The sequence below is a fragment of the Aedes aegypti genome, chromosome 3, assembly GCF_002204515.2.
Source record: "Aedes aegypti strain LVP_AGWG chromosome 3, AaegL5.0 Primary Assembly, whole genome shotgun sequence".
In the NCBI taxonomy this organism is placed as follows: Eukaryota; Metazoa; Arthropoda; class Insecta; order Diptera; family Culicidae; genus Aedes; species Aedes aegypti.
This window is the reverse complement of record NC_035109.1, coordinates 385,616,459-385,637,615: the sequence shown is the minus strand read 5'-3', so window position 1 is coordinate 385,637,615 and position 21,157 is coordinate 385,616,459. Positions and strand designations below refer to the sequence as shown.

Genomic DNA, 21,157 nt, shown 5'->3' with positions numbered 1-21,157 from the left:
TTTTGCTGAGTAACGGTTTGAAACGGAAAACACGTTACAAAACGTTTCCCGGCAAAATCAAAGGGGTACGTTGGGCACACTAACCAAAGGCTGCAAGTGCCCTATTTCGGACACTTTCTTCTATCTCCTAAACTCGATAGAATTGGACAAATAGTGTCAAACAGCCATTGATAAGATAATGTTTCAAGGGGTAGGGGAGGAGTTTCAGCAAAACTAAGCAATCTATAGAGAATTTAGAAATCTCCATAGAACAAGTTTGCATCGAGGAAGAGGGTAAAGGTCTGAAATAGCTGACAATTTCAGAAATTGTTGATATTGGACGTTCCCACGTCACGCACGTTGCCGTCCAAAATTTACTGGTATCTTGATCTTTGAGCAGACATGAACCACTTCCCAACATGGAGACTGAAAGGTTTATTAGGAGTCTTACGGCTAAGTAGCCCGTAACTCGTTTTGGCAGCCATGTTGATTTTGCAGCTTACAATTTCAAGCCATCTTAAGTAACATTGATTCAGGAAGTATAGCTACTTGCACTTACATGCAGAAAGAATGCTGATACTTTTTCAGCTATGTCAGTTCAAAACCGAGTGATTTTCTTTAATTCCACAATCAGCCACACAATTACAAATCAGCCACAATCATCGAATCCCAGTACAAATTTCAAAGACGATATAAAACTTTACAAAAGAGTTCCTTACCAAAACATTCTAATTTGATGATGCTTGTTCTAGAGTTTATACACTTTTGTATTTTTTGATAAACTTCTTGCGTAGTAACGGAGTAATTCGTAGATTGCATACCGAGAGCTGTCTTTTTTTTGCTTTTTCAATGTTATTCTAATTGCTTATGGAGGACTATTTAAAAAAAAGACACTACACGTTAATGCTTCCAGTGGGCTAGTTGCCCTTTGAAGGAAGCACCACACTAGACAACGGACTAGCATGCAACGCCCAGTGGCACAGTCGGAAAACATTCCTCTCGAAAAGTTTTTCGGCCTGAGGCGGGAATCGAACCCACACTCCTTAGCACGATGCGGCTAAATGCCTCGGTGACACTAACCGCACGGCTACGAAGCCCACTATTTGGGAATGAATATCCATCCGATCGGAGTTCAGACTTGAAAAGACATTAAAGCTTCCATTGCCGGCCACGCCCATATTCTCCGTTACAGGAATAGGAAAGTATAACGATGGTATGATATCTATTTAGCAAGAGGCCAGCGACTGACCGACGCTCTCATAGATATCAAGGATTTTGGTGGGTGGGAAGGTAGTGGTCTCGAATTCACTACAAGCGAGTGATACGATTGGAATATAATCGTTGGGAGTGATTTAGCTAAGAAAGGTTATTTTCGCTCCATAGTTGTCCATTGATCCAGGGATGGTTGTCACGGGTTTTACGACTCAGCGATATTTTCATTTCAGCCAGTGATTATAAGATATAATTGTCTGGTGGTACTATGCCACCCGACATATATTGAAGAAAACTTTGTTTTGTGAAATGATATTTGCGTATGCTTATCATCACAATGTTGAGAAAATGAACCGTGTTGTTTTCCGTTAGCTGAATACTTGCATGCCATAGATGAAAAAAGAGCAGTGAGGCGTTTAGAACGAGGATGCCATGGTGATGACGGTGCCACGGCTGACTTGGATGAATTCCGTGAGAATGTTCTGATTATGATTGCTGCTTTGATATACTAAATACGAGCCAATTCTAAAAAGCATATTTTAGAATTTGGAAGTGTGTTTGTAATATCATTATCCATTTGATAACGGTAATGCATACATGCGGGGCTTATTGTAAGTGAAAGTCACTTCTGAATGGAAATGTCTCTCCAGCTATTCTGAAATAGGTCACTGGATCTGCAATAGAGCTATAACCTTCTAACTCCTGGACTAAAGCTATCTGCCAAAGCAAAGTAGCATTGCAGATAGGTTTTTTCCATAATATCACTGCCGGACAGTGGGTGTTAGATGGAATACACACACACACACACACACACACAAAGTTGTCCGTTTATCCAGGGATGGAACACTGGAATTTTCTCCTAGTGTTCTGCTTTTGTGTTTTTGATAAACTTCTATATAAATCCAATGGAATGGTGTTTGTTCTGGAAAAACAACTGCAAACTAATCTGTCGTTATGTATGGGAGATTGCATGGCAATCATTTTACTGATAAGATTTTGGCAATTCAAAGCACAGGAAACCGTAAATATTTAGTTCAGTTTGCAAAATTTTCGCAACATAACTCCACATTTAATCGCCAATTGGGTGTGATCAAAAATACAAAAAATGTATCTTGGCAAAAAAGCTCTCAGTTGATAACTGCGTAAGTGTTCATAAGAACACTAAGCTGAGAAGAAGGCTCTTCCTAAGTTGGGATGTAATTCCATAAAAAAGAAGATGAAGCAGAAGGATAAGGATGAATAGTAGAAAAAGTATTTATTTCTTGTTTAATATATCTTGAAAAAAAACGATGATCAGCTCGACCCATTTACTTGTAGTAATTTTTACAAATATTACGCACCTCATGATGCAAAGGACACTTATGGGATTATCGTTTTAATATTACATATTACTTTTATTGAAATCCTAACCAAGAAAACTTAAACTATCAATGATTTATTTCAAAATCATATTGATTGATAGGAGTCGGCAATCAACTTTCATTACGAACCTATAAGAATGAATAATCTAAATCTAAATGTTCCTTACAGCTCCTAAACATCAATACTGTGCATTTATATGATGAAAATGTGTACTATCCTGACCAAACTGCAATTTTATTTTCAAATTTGTAAAATATTTTGTCTAAGAAAATTATTCCGTTTTTATCACGGTTCCGTTTTTGTCAACTGAAAATTGCCGATCGTGTTGATAAAAACGGAACATACCTGTATTCCGTATATCGATATAGAGTTAGAGAACCATAGTAAAATTTGTTTTTCATGGCTACCTCGATGGTCCTTTGGATCGCAGTTACACTGGTTTTATGTTTTGTAACTCGATACCTCCCTAACTCGATGGTCCCTTCAATATCGAGTAAGGGAGCGTTGACTGTACTTATTTATTTTTATTTTATGTACTTTATGACCTTGTACAAATTACGTACAGCAAAGTCGCTCAGATATAAGGCGATTTGTGCAAAACTGATTAGAGGAGCTTCAAGAAATGTAACTTCATCAACAAACAGATAGCGAAAAAAATCAGTCTTCAAAGATCATCCTTCTGCTCCAAGATTTGAACAAGCATGCTTTGAATTCATCTCAATTGGGCTCTGCATTGTTTTAATTTTATATGGGATTTTGACGTTTACTGACCTTGTTGTTTACTAATTTCATGGAAGAGTAAAAGAGATAGGCTGATTTTTGTGCAACCTAAGCGTACGGGATTTGTGCCGGGATTAAAGCTCAGGATTGAATCACTGTCATTAAGCTCACAGGAGATCAATTGAATACAAGAATACAACATGCTTCCCGAATGAAATAGTACTAAATGTTCCTCGTGAATATTCGACGTTTCAATGGGGATTTGGATGAAGCTTTTATTTATTTTTTTCCTATACTAGGCTGGGCCAGTCTATTCTACATGGAGTGGCTCGTTACGGAAAATTGGTACTATTATTTTACAGATTTTTTAAACTTACTGAGTTCCTACGGTAAATTTAGAATATCACTGAACGATCAGGTAAAATGGTTACCGAATACAGTAAAAGGAAAATATATTGCTGAACATTTGTGAGTTCGTATAAAAAGCTGAAATTTCGGCATTTTTTGTAATTTACAGTTTCGACACCATAATAGTAGTTTACGGAACAAGTTGCAGAATGATGATTTTTACAGCACGAGTCGTAAATTAATCCTACGAGGCTTGCCGAGTAGGATAATTAAGACGAGTGCTGTAAAAACCTAGTTCTGCATCGAGTTACGTACAGCATTTTTTACAATTTCGTAGTAGATCAATTGAGAGTATCAGAATTTTAATGAAAATGCACCATTATTTAACAATTTCTGAGAAATTGTTGTGTTTTGATTCGTTACGTCACTCAAAACAGTTGTGTAATGAGAAAGCGTTACGTAATTGATCATTACAGCACTGGCTTCAGTTGCGTAATTACTATTCCCGCACTGCATACTTCAGTGCAGGAAAGTAGGTCGTTTCATGACAGATAAGCATGATGAGAAACAGCCTGTTATGATGAGAAATTGCAAAATAGTAGTTAACGGAACAAGTTGCAGAATGATGATTTTTACAGCACGAGTCGTAAAGTTGACACAGCGATACGCGTATGTAATTTGATTTTGATTTTACGGCAAATGGACAAGTTATATACGTGTTACAGTCTGTTCAAAAAACTCTGATCACTTTAACAGAGCTTTGATTACAATTTTGAAAAGACTTACTAATTCTTTACAATTCTGTATTATGCTCGAAATCAACACTGGTGGGGATACTTTATGATTTATGGTAGAAATTTTCATATTTAATTAAATAATGAGGGATTTATGTTTAAATTCAAATCCTAATAAAGTGGGATTCCGTTTTTGGCATCTAAGTCGAAATTTACAGTTGCCAAAAACGGAACCCATTTTTTATTTCAAGAGTATTATTAGGCTGTTGTTACATTATCTAAATGATGGCCAGACTTTGAAATGGTCCACTTCGAAGCAGTTTTTCGTAGGGTAGGAGTATTCCACGAATCTCCTCAACGCCCTTTTTATTGCTTAGATGTCCTCAATAATGTTTCAAGGCTGAGTGTAAACTGACCAAAATTGTGTTGAAATACAGAAACACAATACATTTTTATAGAAGGTATTTATTAAAAAAATGAATTAGCTGTCACAAATTTCAATATTCTCTTTTACGAACAAAAAAATATTCTGTAATTTGAAAATGACTCTTGGAAATTGAACTTCTTGCAAGGTAAGGCATCTTTCATCGATTGACTGTAGTCGAAAGAGCACACAGAAACAGCTGAAATGAATTTCTGTACACAAAAATCATGATTGTTTTAAACAGAAGATTGACTAGACCTCTAACAGGATTTTCCATAGAAATATAAATGCAATATTCCTAGAGAATTTATTGGAAAACGATGCTAAACAGTGATGCTTGATCTGCGAGCCGTGAGCCGTATGAAGCTTTTATGATCTAAAGCTGCGGCTTGTAATTTCGTACAAAACACAAATAAGCTTATTACAAGGCTTGTTATAACTTTAATTTGAAATGGGTTTTAATTGTGTTTTCTAAGTTGTCCTTATATGTGATAAATCAACCATACGATATTAACGGAAATTCGTAAGATCCTGCTATGTTACCTAAAGAGTCCAATAGAAATCGCGATGGTCGGTAAGGATCTACAGGAACTCGCTAGGATTCGGAAGTAGCTCACTAGGGATCAACAGGATCCTAGAAATCTCAGGATCTTCTAGGACTTTCCAGATTAGTGCTAGCAATCCCCGTATTCCACTGGAAACCTATTCAAAATTCTCAAGATTTCAAAATTACTCAAAATAAAATAATACTAGAAATTAACAGTGTTCTGCTGGAAATTCACAAAAGTAGTTGGAAATACTAGAAGTTTGATAAAAAATACCACATTTCCTACAGCATCCTTAACAACCAATTAAACATTCTCAACATCCCGAAAAAAAAACCTTTAACTTAAAATTATCTGAAATCCTATATTAAAACATGGCATTCCGTCCCCAGGAATCTCCAGGATCCAGTAAGAAAACTCCTAGACCCTGCTTAAAGAATAATTTGATTATTTCATATGCTGTACACTTGAGCCTGAGCACTAACGTCATACTCTACTGAAGAGGGGACGTAGCTCAAAATAATTAATACAGCTAGATGTATGTTACACACTCAAACAACTAAAACAGTCTCGATCGTATTCATCGCACGCTTCAATGTGGGGGACTGTTGTTTTTTTGCCACAGCTTGCGTTTCGTTCAAATGAGCTATTCCAAATCTAAAGAAAATGGTTTACATCAAGTGTATCGGCAGACTCAAGTGGGCTGATGAATAGTGAGAATGTCTGAGAAAAGAAGTTGGAACTCTAATAGAGATACTTATAAAGATAAATGGCTTAATGAAACGATGCATCTCAAATCAAATAAGCGCGTACGCCCTAGCAGCTGGTGCGTGCGATTTGGGGGAATATTGACGAAGATGAAGCTCTGGAATGTGGATTATGCGCGTAGTGCAGTGAAAAAGTGTATAGTATTTGGAGGTAAGCTCAGTGTGGCAACGGAAAAAAGAGCATTACATCCAGGTAAAATCGTTCTTTATTATTATTTACTCACCTATTACCATTTGAAACTAAATACGTGCCAGGGTCGAAAATTTAATTTTCGATTCGGGAAGTGTAAAAACATTTCATATATCCATTTGATATCTGGGTGTTTTTATGCGGGGCTTACTGTATATGAAAATGACCTCAGAATGTGTGTGTATTTACTGCCATTCTTGAAATGGGTCGTTGGAATTGCAGTAGAGCTATCACCTTTCATCTCCCGGGTCAAAATTGACTGCAGATATAAAGATATCGAAGGGTATCAAAAAATACATGCATACAATTTTCTTCCATAAAAGCACTGTCGGTCAGTGGGAGGTGAATTGTACACACACACACACAAGATGAAACTCTGGAATGTGGTAGGCATGTAACTGACCTGCTGTTCAGATGACTTAAACTTAAAACAAAATGGTATTTACAAAAAAGTACAAAATTTAATAGCATTGATCCATTTTGTTGCCAAAATGGGGGGGTGCCAAAAATGGAGCATGCCAAAAACGGAATCTCACTGTATAATATATTTTCGTTATAACTTTGATGGCAAGATTACGAGTTGTTTAATTCCAGCGATTAAGGAACAACGCAAGAGCAGCACAGTTTGTTTCAACTCAAATATATAAATATTTCCTGAAACTAATCAGTGTTAATAAATCGTCGAGCTGTTTAAATAAACGAACATAAAAGAAATTGCTTAGTTATGGCAAAACACTCAAGAGAAAAAAAATGTGATACATAAAAACTAGAATCAGACCTTCGTCCTCAAAATCATAAATCTTCATCTTCTTACTAGGCTAAGAGCACTGGTTTTGACCAGCCTAAGAGAAAATATAAAAAAAAGACAAATAAAAATGGAAAGCTCTGTATGTATTACAAACAAATGAGAGTCATTTATCCATATTACGTATGAAAAGCATCAAAACTGAGCAGACACTTTTTTCTGTATTGGAAATCACGATGGTCAATATAGACTGCCACAATCTATTTCAGCGATATCACCGCTCAAACGTCAGATAGTGAACACGTTCATTGGTCCATTATGTGACTGATGTATATTAAGCACACAATTATTCACGCTGGTTTGCATTGTAAACAATAGGATTAAATACCACTATGGCTACTGTCAGCGGTATGGCCAAAACCAGTGATTCCGTCCTACAATGGCTCTTCGAACAATTGCTTCGTCAATGCATCATAATAGCGACAACATTTCCTTAAATTCAAACTTGTTCCTTATTACTTTACGGCACCCTTCAGAATACAAGTTCATTACTGACGAAATTGAGGCACGCTTTAATTAAACTAAAGTTTTGCAAAAACTTTCGAGCAACATCTTCTTCTTCTTGGCACGAACTTGCTTCTCAGCTTAGTGTTCTTATGAGCACTTCCACAGTTATTAACTGAGAGCTTTTTTGCCAAAGTTGCCATTTTCGCATTCGTATATCGTATTGCAGGTACGATGATACTCTATGTCCAGGAAACTTCCATTACGAAAAGATCCTGGACCGACCGGAAATTGAACCCAGACACCTTCAGCATGGCTTTTTGCTTTGTAGCAAAAGGTCGAAGAACAAAAACGAAACAAACGGACAAAAGGACGAAAATCTGTTTTCATAGAAGGCAGAATTTTTCACCAAGCAAATAATTGTTGACCTTTTGGTCTTTCAACCTTTTGTCGTTTCGATGTTTCGGCTTTCGACCCTTTTTCCATTAACCTATAGTTGTTACATGATACGTAAGGTGCTTTTCAACTATATTGAATCCGAATTGAAACAAACATACTTCTAACCGTTAAACACGTAGTTGAATGCAAATTTTGCGCATCCGGGATGACTCTACTTAAGTTGTTAGGGGAAGACGGGGTAAGACCGCCCGCCTAAGCAATTAAATGCATATGTCAAAATCAAGAAGCTTTAAAAAGTGATTTCTTATCACGATTTTTTTCTAGCGACGGGGTAAAACCGCCCTCCCACGGGGTAAAAGCGACCACCTCGATTTTCGTTCAAAATTTTGCGAAAAAATGTATTAGTTCCTTGTTATTCTAAAAAGTATATTGTTTTATGATTTCTATATTGATTAACGTGGATATTGAATAATTTTTAAGGTTAATTCGTTCAAAAAACTGAGATATATACTTATCATTACCTTAAGATACCCATATTTTGGAAAAATATGCTGATTTGATTTGTATTTTTTACAAAATTGATTATATTTTTCTTAAATAGTAATGTACAACGTAGTTACAACTTTTAAAATGGTTTCGACATTTTATTTGGTATAAATTAGGGGTGGCGGTCTGACCCCATCAACAGTGGTCGGTTTTACCCCGCTTGCGCAATTTTCACAAGTAGGGCCTTATTTCAAAGCTAAATATTTAAAATTCATATTTCACTTCACTGAAGCATATTACACATTTATGTTAAAGCGTGGACGAGTAATTTGATATGTTTTGACAAAAAATCCCTTCCGAAATCCTTAAGTCAGTATCTGTTAAAATTAGATCAAATTCAGTATCTACGAGCAAAAACTTTGTTTTTGATATTTGTCATTTAAAATATAATGTTGGTATCACCCTAAATGATTTGAAATGTCAACAATCATGTGTTTATGCAAATTGCTTGGTGAACTTTCAAGAAAACCGCCATTTTCATGCCAAACTGGAGGTTTACCCCGGCGGGCGCTCTTACCCCGTCTTCCCCTAGTATTTAAACGCAACTTGAATACAAATGAGCTCAAGTTGCGGATGTTTTAAATAAAAGTATTTTGCAACATAACATTAAAATCGGCATTATGGAAAAGGAAGGCAGAGTTTGTTTAAAAAGTTACTCTACGCATCTTGATAAACCTGACTTTATGGTTTCTTGCGGAACATTTGTAGCAAATCTCGTCGTTTAAATAATGGTAAATATCAAACACAGGGTAAAGTGAAAGTACATTGGAACGACAATGAACCTTTATGAGCTTCTGATATTGATATGGATTGGAATTAGAACTAGGTAACTTACTGATGCTTTTATTGATACTTCTTTGACACAATATTTAGAAATCAACTCTTTGAAAAAAAGTTTTGCGTGCTACTTGGAAGCTGAATGTTGCAAAAATGTAAAAAAATCTGTATCCATTTATTACGAGAAAATCAAAAATATTCCTCAAAAACAAGCATTTGATCTTTCATCAAACTTCCAGACCAGCATGCTGTATCAATATGGACTAGCTTTTGTATTGCCAGGAAAAAGGCTCTACAGAAGATTCAAATACTTTTTTTTTAAAGATGATGCTTACACTGCCTCTCCAGTAAAATACTAATGATGTTGAAACATTGGAGCACATTTCGAACAAAATTGTTGATAATTTCAGACAAAAATTGATTTAAATTTTTAATGCCACAGTAAGTGCTTATATGTGTGGGTTTAGTTGAGTTTAACTTATTTTACAGCCTTTTCTCTCTAATAAGCAAATGTAACAAATTTAAAAAGGTTTTTTTTTTGGATATAGATAATAGTGTTAACTAGAATAAAACACCTAAATATAAAAAGTAAGGGTATGCGAAATACCGAATGATTCCGTCAAATACGCTTCGAAACGAAATTCCGCGGAATTCCACGGAACTCATACAGGCGAAATTTGTATTTTGCTATTTCGTTTCGTTTCGCCAAATTGTTAAAATATTTCCATGGAAAAGTGAAAAAAAACGGAATAAAACGGAATTTCGCGAAATTCGAGTTTAATTTCGAACAAAAAAAGGCACAGCGCTCGCTTATACTTCTAGCTACAGTCAAAATGGGTCCGTATTTTTGATCAAATCGACTCAAATCATGGATCAGAATACTATAACAGTAAATTATCTGCGATGCGAACGAGTGGTGTGCTAGTGAAAGCATATGTTTTGGCGTTTCTTTAGGCATCGTCTTATCTTAGATTAATAACTGTGGTATGGGTTTCAATGCCCCACTGATATGAATCAACGCTTCTAGGCATATGTATGACATTTTGTTTCCTACGAATGGAACAAATGTGTTTAAGCATGTTATTGTTGATTGCGATGCAGTATAGATTTATGGTTCGCGTATGTAAAATGGGTTCTGCGTAATTGCAACTCTCTATATAATCTCTGCTTAATCCAACTTTGATCCATATCTGAGTGCTATCCATAACTGTGGGGTGACTGTAGTATTGACTGGTCCGCAGGATATGATAAACTGCACTGCTGTTGTAAAGTTTCCAAAAACGCCTATTTGCCCTAAAGTCCTCCCGGCGAATAGCCCAGGAAAGGAACAACTGCGTTTGATGAACTACCGCAATATTATCTTCCATAAGAAAGCAGAGGGCAAAACCACGGTTGTTCGTTTCCTCCGGGGAACATCGCGTGTCCTTTTGAGCAAATCCGTTAATATATAGCAAAAATTGTTTGTACACAAATGTCAAAAAAGGTGCGGAGCGTGAGTCCCTGATGTTCTGGATTCGCTCAGGTAGTGCAGATTATATTGCGCGCATTAGTTCTCTCTCTTGCTTTCCCGCTATGACGTCACTTTTAACTCTGCATAAGAACAGCGGGAGAATAGAAGAGAAAACTAATAGCACGCATCAATTATTCGCGCCACATAAGTAAAGGCTCTCCCAAATCAACGCGATTTTTTCCGCGACGACGACAAAAAATCGCCGCGATTTCGTTGTTGTGTCATACATGTCATACACTCTACATGTAGCAGCGAAATCGCGGCGAGTGTTTGTCGCTGTCGCCGTAAAAAATTGCGTTGATTTGGGTGATCCAAAGCCACACCTCAAATCTCCAAGAGCACAAATCTAAAGAAACACAGTTTTTGGCAGTGTAAGCAATGCAATTGGAAATATCAGTGCTAAACAATCCACTGGTGCTTTGCCTACATGTCAACTTCGAGTGTTTAAAATGTTGTGTAAGCTTAAGTATGAACTATTGAACTCATTTTTGAAATCATATAGCATAGCACGTATACACTTAATTTAGAATGCCGAGTCTCGGCTAATTTTAACCGAGATCCGCGCAGCCGAGTAGTCGGCAAACAAATTTCCTGGGATCTCAGCAAATTGAAGCCAAGTATCAGTAAATCGTGCTTCGTTGCTAAGCAACCGGACAATTTGTTAGCTGAGTCTCGGTTAAAATCGGGAAACCGAGATCTGCACAGCCGAGCTCGTGAAAAAAAATCTTAGTGTGTAAATTGTTTGGTCATTAAACCGTTTATTCTGTATAATGTGCTGATTTCAAGGGAAATTGCCTACATTTAGGCGTATTAGGCAGATTTCCAAATTTTAATTTTGCAATAAATTGATCAAATACTCGAGATGTAAGAATTTTGACATCATTTTCAGATTCAGCAGACCCAAATTTAATAGATAGGGAAATTTTTTATTCTTCAGCCTGCTGGTGATCAATTTCGCCCCAATGTGTCATTTTTATTTTTTGATATTAAAACTATTTTTACGATATGTTAAATATTATTTCATGAAAATTCGATAACATAAACTGATAAAGATCAATGGAGTACTGATTTTGTCGAAATTTTTTTTTTGACTACATTTGCATTCCGAAGGATAACACAACAAACAGTTGTAAAATAGTGATCAATTTGCCTCCAGATTACGGTACCGTAATCCGGGGTAACATTGATCAGTTTTTAGGATATTTCTTGAATATTTCATCCAAAAATGTAAATGATGTGAGTTTTATATTTTTAAAACAAGTACTGCCACCCATAGCTCGTGACTATATACTGTAGTTTGTTTTTTGAAAGATTTAAGCATGTTTACAAAAATGTTTTATGTAATTTTTTCATTTAGCTGATATGGGGTAACATTGATCATCCATGTAAACAACGTACGGTAATATTGAAAATGTCGTTACTTACATAAATCATGGCCCCTGAAGCCGAATATGATGTTGAAACGCTTACATCTCATTTAGTTTTTGAGTTAAATTAAAATTAAAAACACCTCGAACAGCGGAATACGCCTCCTAAGGGAATTCTACATTCTTAACAGTAATTCGTTAATGTTGCCTAATTGAACATACATCTTCTTCTTCTTTCTGGCGTTACGTCCGAACTGAGACAAAGCCTGCTTCTCAGCTTAGTGTTCTTATGAGCACTTCCACAGTTTTTAACAAAGAGCTTTCTATGCCAATTGACCATTTTTGCATGTGTATATCGTGTGGCAGGTACGATGATACTCTATGCCCTGGGAAGTCGAGAATATTTCCAACCCGAAAAGATCCTCGACCGGTGGGATTCGAACCCACGACCCTCAGCTTGGTCTTGCTGAATAGCTGCGCGTTTACCACTACGGCTATCTGGGCCCATACATACGGAATCGTTTTTGGCGATGCCATTTTTAGTGAGAACCGTATTTTCCTTGCTCTTATCGCTTGCAGAACTTATGTGAGACATGAATCTTTGGTAGTGTCATCCTTAACCATTGAAATCATTGTTTCACAAACTTGGCAAATTTACGCATAAAGTTAACGCAATATTTGCAAAAATCTTAATTTTTAATAGCTTATAAGTATAAGAAAGAGAAGCAACATTCATGCTTTGGAAATGATTCATCAATAAATGACGATACCAACTTATTACGAGATGAGTCGTTCCGATCGATGTTACCCCGCAGATCAATGATACCCCGGATTACGGTACCTAGGGTATTTCACAATTTTGGGGGACGGACCTGGTGTAGTGGTTAGAACACACGCCTCTCACGCCGAGGACCTGGGATCGAATCCCATCCCCGAGATAGTCACTAAAAATTTCAGTGACGACTTCCTTCGGAAGAGAAGTAAAGCCGTTGGTCCCGAGATGAACTAGCCCAGGGCTAAAAATCTCGTTAATAAAGATAGAAAAAAAAAGTATTTCACAATGGAAAAGCGCAACATTTTGTTTTTCGATTTTCGCACATCTAAATCTCGAGAAAAAAAAATAAGCCAAACATTATATTTAGCTCATTGAAAGACGGATTGTCTGAACGAACATGAGTGAACTTGTCAATCTTATTTGCGGTTCCTCTATGCTATGTAGTCCAGTTCAAAACTATTTTTTTTCGAAATTTTCAAATATTTTTTCAAATACTCTCGAGGCTCAAAATTTAGTGAACATGTAATTTTGTATTCAGTTTCAAACAAAGAATCGGAAAATGAGATAATATCAACAATCCTTAATTCTTCCAGAAATTCCTTCACAGAATAGGATCATTTCTCTACTATTTGCTCTACAAAATAATAGAAATACCTTCAGTATTTTCTACAACGTTTAACTAAAAGTTTGCATTCATCCAGATTTGATCCTCCAGAGTGATCCCTCCAAGAATTAATTCACAGTTTATGCAAGGCTTTTCCAGAAAATTTATTTGGAACTTCTAAATTAACCCCAAAAGGCAATCCTGATTAAGTTGCTTCCGCAATATCTCTTGGAATTTATTACTCTTGCAGTTCTTTTAAATTCATCTTGAATTGATTTCTTAGGTATGTGTTGAAGAATTCTTTAAAAAGGAAATTTTATTCCATACTCCAGTAAATACTAAAGCAAATATTCCAGTAATTCCTCTGTTCTACTTATTTTTCTTCTTCTTTCTGGTGTTATGTTCCAAGTGGGACAGAGTCTGCTTCTCAGTTTAGTGTTTTCATGATCACTTATCGACTTGTGTCCTCAATCACATTCACGAGAAAATCGTGAAAAAAGCTCGTCGTCAACTAGGATTTATGTCCAAAATAACGAAGGAATTTCGCGACCCATACACTCTTAAAACATTGTATGTAGGTCTGGTCCGTCCTATACTGGAATCATCCTCTATTGTTTGGGATCCCTATCATGCAACAATGATTGACCGAATTGAAGTTGTGCAGCGCAAATTCTTAAGATTTGCTTTACGGTTGCTCGAATGATGCTGTGAACCTGCCTCCGTACGAAGCTAGATGCCAGCTTCTGCAAATCGAACCATTACAACTACGCAGAGAAAATGCCAAGGCTGTGTTCATCTCGAAGGTCCTGACTGGGGAACTTGATGCTCCTAACTTACTGAGATCGTTAGATATAAACGTGCCAGCATATACGCTCCGCTCCAATGATTTCTTTCGCTTACCACGACGACTCTACGCCTACGATTCGAACGAGCCAATTCGATCAATGATGAACATTTTCAATCAAATGTATCATAACATAGATTTTATTTAATAATGACGTTTATACTCTAACTAAAGATTCATTAAGACACACAATATTGTCAGATGAATACACCACCAAATAAAAAAATAAAAAAATAAATAAATAAATAAATTCAAGCCACAAAGCATAAAGTACAGCAAAAAAAATGAAAATCATTATTTCATAAGTAGATGAAAAAACCGAATTTAGTACTATACCATTTAATTCCACTAGAGTTTGTATCCTTTGACAGATACGCGTATTTCGACCTCAACTGTAAGGCCGTCTTCAGTGTCGTGTACTAGACTCGACTTGAAGAAAACCATCGTATGCACACATTATATATTAACACTAGGTATAAACGTATTTCCCTACCCATTATTATTTTTTAACTTAAAATTTATGAGCTTTAGGCACATTCCATCCCTCTTTTGTTGAAACTTTAAATGCTGAAAGGTACATCACGGGAACGATTAGTAGGTACCAAGTTGAATAGCCATGTATTGCCGTTGCCGTTGTCTCTGTTGAGTAGCGTCGTAGGTACCTGTTTGCAAATTTCCAGACTCTCCGCCACATCCAGTTTCCAAGGAGAAGAAACATTTCTCAAAATTTTGATATCGGCCGTCGTAATTGTATGTCCTTCTGAAAAGATATGTTCTGCCACCTTAGATTTGAAATCGTATGTCATCCCCTTGTCTATCGTCTTCTGAGCTTTTCCTATTTCCGCTAAGTGTTCCTTGAATCTAACCTCGAGAGACCGCTTTGTTTGACCAACGTAGACCTTGCTGCAGTGGGAACAGCTGATTTTGTAAACACCAGCCTTGTTTAGTGTGTTTACCGGATCCTTGGTAGAGCCTAACGAAGTTCTAAGTTGGTTGTCTCTGCTGGAAAATACCAAATCCAGAGACAAGCAGAGACAACCAACTTAGAACTTCGTTAGGCTCTACCAAGGATCCGGTAAACACACTAAACAAGGCTGGTGTTTACAAAATCAGCTGTTCCCACTGCAGCAAGGTCTACGTTGGTCAAACAAAGCGGTCTCTCGAGGTTAGATTCAAGGAACACTTAGCGGAAATAGGAAAAGCTCAGAAGACGATAGACAAGGGGATGACATACGATTTCAAATCTAAGGTGGCAGAACATATCTTTTCAGAAGGACATACAATTACGACGGCCGATATCAAAATTTTGAGAAATGTTTCTTCTCCTTGGAAACTGGATGTGGCGGAGAGTCTGGAAATTTGCAAACAGGTACCTACGACGCTACTCAACAGAGACAACGGCAACGGCAATACATGGCTATTCAACTTGGTACCTACTAATCGTTCCCGTGATGTACCTTTCAGCATTTAAAGTTTCAACAAAAGAGGGATGGAATGTGCCTAAAGCTCATAAATTTTAAGTTAAAAAATAATAATGGGTAGGGAAATACGTTTATACCTAGTGTTAATATATAATGTGTGCATACGATGGTTTTCTTCAAGTCGAGTCTAGTACACGACACTGAAGACGGCCTTACAGTTGAGGTCGAAATACGCGTATCTGTCAAAGGATACAAACTCTAGTGGAATTAAATGGTATAGTACTAAATTCGGTTTTTTCATCTACTTATAGGTATTCTACTAAACAGCTCGAAGATTTATTATCATTATTTCATGTTTTATGGTATAGATTGGCATAACATCAGATCCACATGATTAAACAAATTGTAAGGCATTTCTAAAAATTAAATTAATTTTGGGCTCCACTCAATATTTTTGAGATTGTTTTAAATGTTTGTAACTGATTTTCGATCCACTTCTTAGTTGTAACGTTTGAATTAAACCCACTTATTCCCTTGTGTGAATGTCAGATATGTTGAAATGAAACCTTAGAAAGTTATTGAGAAGATTTCAAACAAACAAGAGTCTTACCAAAACATGTAAGGATTCCGCTGAGCAACACTAAGGTTTCCATATGGTAGAGGATTTAAAAAGACGTTTTTTAAGCCTTTTGACAAATTTCCAGCTTTTGAAAAGAAAAAAACATAAACGTGTATTCTGCGAAACAAACTTAAAAATTTCGTTTCGTTTCGAAAAATTCCGTCAGATATTTGATTTCGTATCGAGTTACACGAAACATTTTTTAATTTCGTTTCGTTTCGTCATTATCAGTGCAAGATATTCCGCGTATCGTTTCGTTTCGTATCGACATGGAAAAAATCCATATCGCATACCCTTAATAAAAAGGATATCAAATGACCGCTTCGTGTATGTACAGCCATTTAAAATTTGAGAATTTTCCAGAAGAGACCCAAAGACGTATTTATTCCTACAAATGATTGGGTGACAAAATGTCGGAAGACAAAACGCCAAATACCAAAACGTCGAAAAACCCAAAATTTAAAAGGGACAAAATGTCGAAGGGATAAAATTGTTAGGATATGAAAATTTCCTGGAAGAATGATACTCTTCCGAAAGAATAAATAATTCACTATGTGCCGAACGTTAATCATAGCGTAATTAACTCAACAATATGAAGAAGAACAATTCCAATCCACTGTTGAAAATTGACTGCTTTCGATGTTTTGTTTTTTCGACGTTTTGGGATTTGACGTTTTGGCATTCGACATTTATACTGTCGACATTTTGTCCCTTAACCCCTACAAATACCTAGAAAACCAAAAGAGCCGAAGTGGTAATTCACAGCAATGAGGATTTGTCCACAAAACGGGTGAGTGTCTTAGAAAGTTCTCAATTAATAACTGTTAAAGCACATCAATCTGAAATTATTCCAGTAGGAGACGTAACGTAATAAATGTGAAATTTTTATCCTATTCTAATCTACCTTCTAGTGCAATATCTAGAGGAAAGTATGAATTAATTAATAGAAAAAGCTTTACGTTTTCTTAAGAATACCTGAAATTCTAATTGAGAATGACCCAAACCATTGATTGAAATTATTACTCAGCTAAAACATTAACTTAGTCTCTGCTACTCTATTAGTTATCCTCCGGATATATTATAACCCAAAATAATGTTTTGACTCTTCTACCATGTCTCGCTAATTTGATTATTTTTGCTATATTCAAAATACCCTTCCATGAACGTGTTCCGAAATATTGACAATCCTTCAATTCCAACTACAACATGCCAAATTTAGGCACGTTTAATTTCCGAGCAGTGAATCGAATAAAACACCTCCAATTATGCTTTGCCGTCAATCGTGGGCACCGTTTGTCTACCTCTTCCCCAATTCCCGCCACATAGCTAGGCGAACAGAAATGAAAAACAAATCAAAATTCCCATCGCGGGAACAACAACACCGACAAAAACAACATCATAAAACCCACCAGCCTTTATGTTTCTTCAGGACATCCGGAAACACCAGCACACAGCATAGCACAGCACCGCTTCGTTCTGCTTCTCCGCTTCGGTATCACCTTTTTCCCAAACTCACTTCCACTTCCGCCACACGGCTTCTTGTACACACTTTCTCGGTTCCAAAGCCAAAATGCACACACTGGAACACTATATTTTCCTTCTTTTTTTTTCTTATTGCAGCATAATCCGCATCAAGCAGCCGCCACTGAGAATGACGACTGACGTCTTCAGATTCGTCCTTCGTCCTGTGTTTTGGTTCTTCTTCTTCTTGTTCTTTTGACACACTCGCGATGTTTGCTCTCAACTGCTACTGCCTCATCTTGGCAAAATTTTCATCCGTTCAGGAACTATTATTATTCTTGTTGTTGATTGTTGTACTTCTTCTTGGCACCGCGACGGAGACGTCACTTCGCTGCAGGATTTTACTCTCACTACAAACACTCCATCGCCCATTGCTCATATAAAATCGCACACATCCTGTCGTCAGCCTCCGGCCCCCCCATAGAAAATATCCGCAAAATTTTATCACACGACCAGGAACGGCACTCGGTAAGCAAAAACACACTCACACAGAATTCAAGGTCCTTGAAAGCCTTCCCGACGTCATTTTCTTCGCCGCATCGACCGGATCCACCAAATCCCACATCAACACTCCATCACTGCTCGTTCATCTTCTCCGTCATCTTGGCAGCCTCCGGTAGGAAAATTTTCACATTTGTTTTCCTGCGGATAAATTTCGCACCGCACAGTTTGGCAGAAGGCAGTATTTTCCACCCACACGCGAATTTTCACTGCTAGAAACGTTCAATGACTCGGAATGAGCACTGCTTCCTTCAGGAAAAGCTAAAATGTTGAAATCCTCAACACAACTGTGTCTCAAAAACGACTCGCAACGCGATCCCTCGCAGGACACTCTGGAACCCGAACCGGAACCGAACGCGAACGGTGGCAAACTGAAGTCCTGCGGCATGGATGGAAAGTACCATCAGCAGTGAGCAAAGGACCGAGAAAAGTCGACATAGCGGAAAATCCTTGCGAGCCTGGGTGGGAAAATGCGAGTCTATCCACGTGAGCTCGAGAGCTGGATGAGAGTGAGTGCCGTAGCCGTATGGAATCAGCTGGTTAGAGAGAGAGCGAACCACTCGTCGATGTTGCTCTCGGAAAACGGGTGGAATGGGAAAGTGCAAAAGCTCTACGGCAAACAATACAGTAACTGGGTGTTGTGATGGATGCAGTGCCCTACTGAGCGACTGGTGAGAGACAGCAACGGGCGTGAGGTAGGAAGAAAGGGATGATGGCGGAATGTTGCTCTAACCCCCAACGAGAGCCCGAGGTAACGTCCATTGTTGAATGGAAGCGGATGCGAAGCATGCGAGGAAAATATCGGGAAAAGAGGATGAGCGCTGAGCAAACTAGTAGGAAAGCATGCCGTTACACTTTTATTCGGTGAATGGAAGAAGTTACGATTGCTAAAGCTACATATGAGGGAAGTGGAAATGTGTAGTCTAGGTCAAGGAATTTCAATTACAGGTTGCGATTCTTCGTTTGTCTAGCTGCATTTGTGAATAACGACAGATTTGTCGTCATTGAATCCATAAAATTTGAATAAATTCTACATCAACATACAGGGGTTAGGCAAAACAGTTGAGATAGGCAATTTTTTGTTTGAATTCAAATGTTATGATGAATCGATTACAAAGGTAAGAATTGACATTTTTACACCTTGTAAATGTAGAGGACTTGAATCATAAAAAAAAAATCTGCATCCCGTGAAGAAAATTAAGTAGTTCTCTAGAAGAATTGCTATAAAAACTCGACTGTTCGGAATACAAGCCATGTCTGGAACTCGAGACGAAACTATAAATTAGAAACCTTTGCATCCCAGACCTATTTTTAAATATATTTTTTTACAACCAAAAGTATTATATGATGCATGTTAAATAATTTTTTGCAACATAGTGTCAATTACAAGTACTTCCTGGATATTCTGGAGCCGATTCAGGCAAACTGGAAAAGAACATCTCCTCCAGAATCCGCCATCTCGCATCCCGCAAGTAATTGTACAACAGTACAAGTACTCAATTTTTATCATATAATAGGGAGCCGGATTCAATTCTTGGCTCTTTTGATTCATTTCGGCAGTGGGGTTTTTTGAAAGCTACTGAGCTTATTTTTGGCCACATTATGCGTCGTATCGAAGTGCTTCTTACTCGCTAATTTGTTATTCTGGATTCCAAAGTCTAAACCATGCTGAGGTGATCATTCAATTACTTTCAGAGCAACACTGCTTTCTTGCTGTAGAACATAGTAGCCTGGATTACTTTGATCTATTCTTCCCGCCAGGAGCACCACTGTTACCTGCCGAATAGTTGGTAAAGCTTACTGAAGGCAAACCCACTTTATGATGATGAATAACAATTTTTTCTGACGTCCAATCAAAATGTGGTCTTCAGCAAAGTTGTAGCTGGAAGAATTTCACATGAGATGAGTGTGTTCACTTTTCCATAAAATATTATGACGAAGAGATATAGGGCTGAACACAAAAGTTTGGCGTTTTCCATAGTAATCTCCATATAAACTTCAAATGGCGTGTGCACAGTCAAATTTCTTCCAAATCATTTCAAATTTTGGGAGGATGCTTTTTACCATAGTTTAAATGGTTTAAGCATAGGGGAGCACAAATTTCGAAATTTGCATCACTCTAATGTACAATACATTATAAAACTTTTTTTTCATGACAACTATGGGAATGCAGGGGGGTCCGTAGCCTTGAGGTTACGCTTCCGCTTCATAAGCGGAAGGTCATGGATTCAATTCCCAGCCCCTCCAAAAAATAACCCGTCCAGCCACCAGAAGACGCCGCACGGAGGACTGTGCTTAGAAGGGGAGCACATCCATTCTCCGTCAGTTTCAGATGGTGACTGAGACAAACTTGACCCACTTCGCAGGCAGCTAGCCTCAAACGACTCAGGAACACGGCAAAACGAACCACCGCGAGAGCAATGGACTATGGCTTATGGAAATCGATTGGACCAACAGCTCTCACTCTCCTACCTGTTCGGTGTGAGAGCAAAAAAGAGCGGAAGAGAGTGAAAGCAGATGTAAATATAGATTAGTTAAAAATAGAACTGTATCGGTAAGGAAGATACAGATAAAAACTGATTCCGGCACAGTAGTGGCCATGAGCACGGAGTGCCTTAGAAAAAAAAAAAAAAAAAAAAAAAAAAAAAAACTATGGGAATGTTTCTTAAATGAACTCTAAGTGTCGATATATACACTTGAATATTAACCAACCCGGGAGCATCATGACAGCTGCAGTACAACG

At 37.4% G+C, this 21,157-nt stretch overlaps 1 protein-coding gene across 2 annotated transcripts in view; it reads right to left on the bottom strand.

The window, feature by feature from the left end:
* LOC5563680 overlaps positions 1-18,781 on the bottom strand; it is a 248,591-nt gene extending 229,810 nt beyond the window's left edge. For both annotated transcript variants that reach the window (XM_021853633.1, XM_021853634.1), the window contains exon 1: positions 17,802-18,781. The gene's annotated coding sequence lies outside the window, so the exon portion shown is untranslated. The remainder of the gene's footprint in view (positions 1-17,801) is intronic.
* Positions 18,782-21,157: the final 2,376 nt, after the last annotated feature.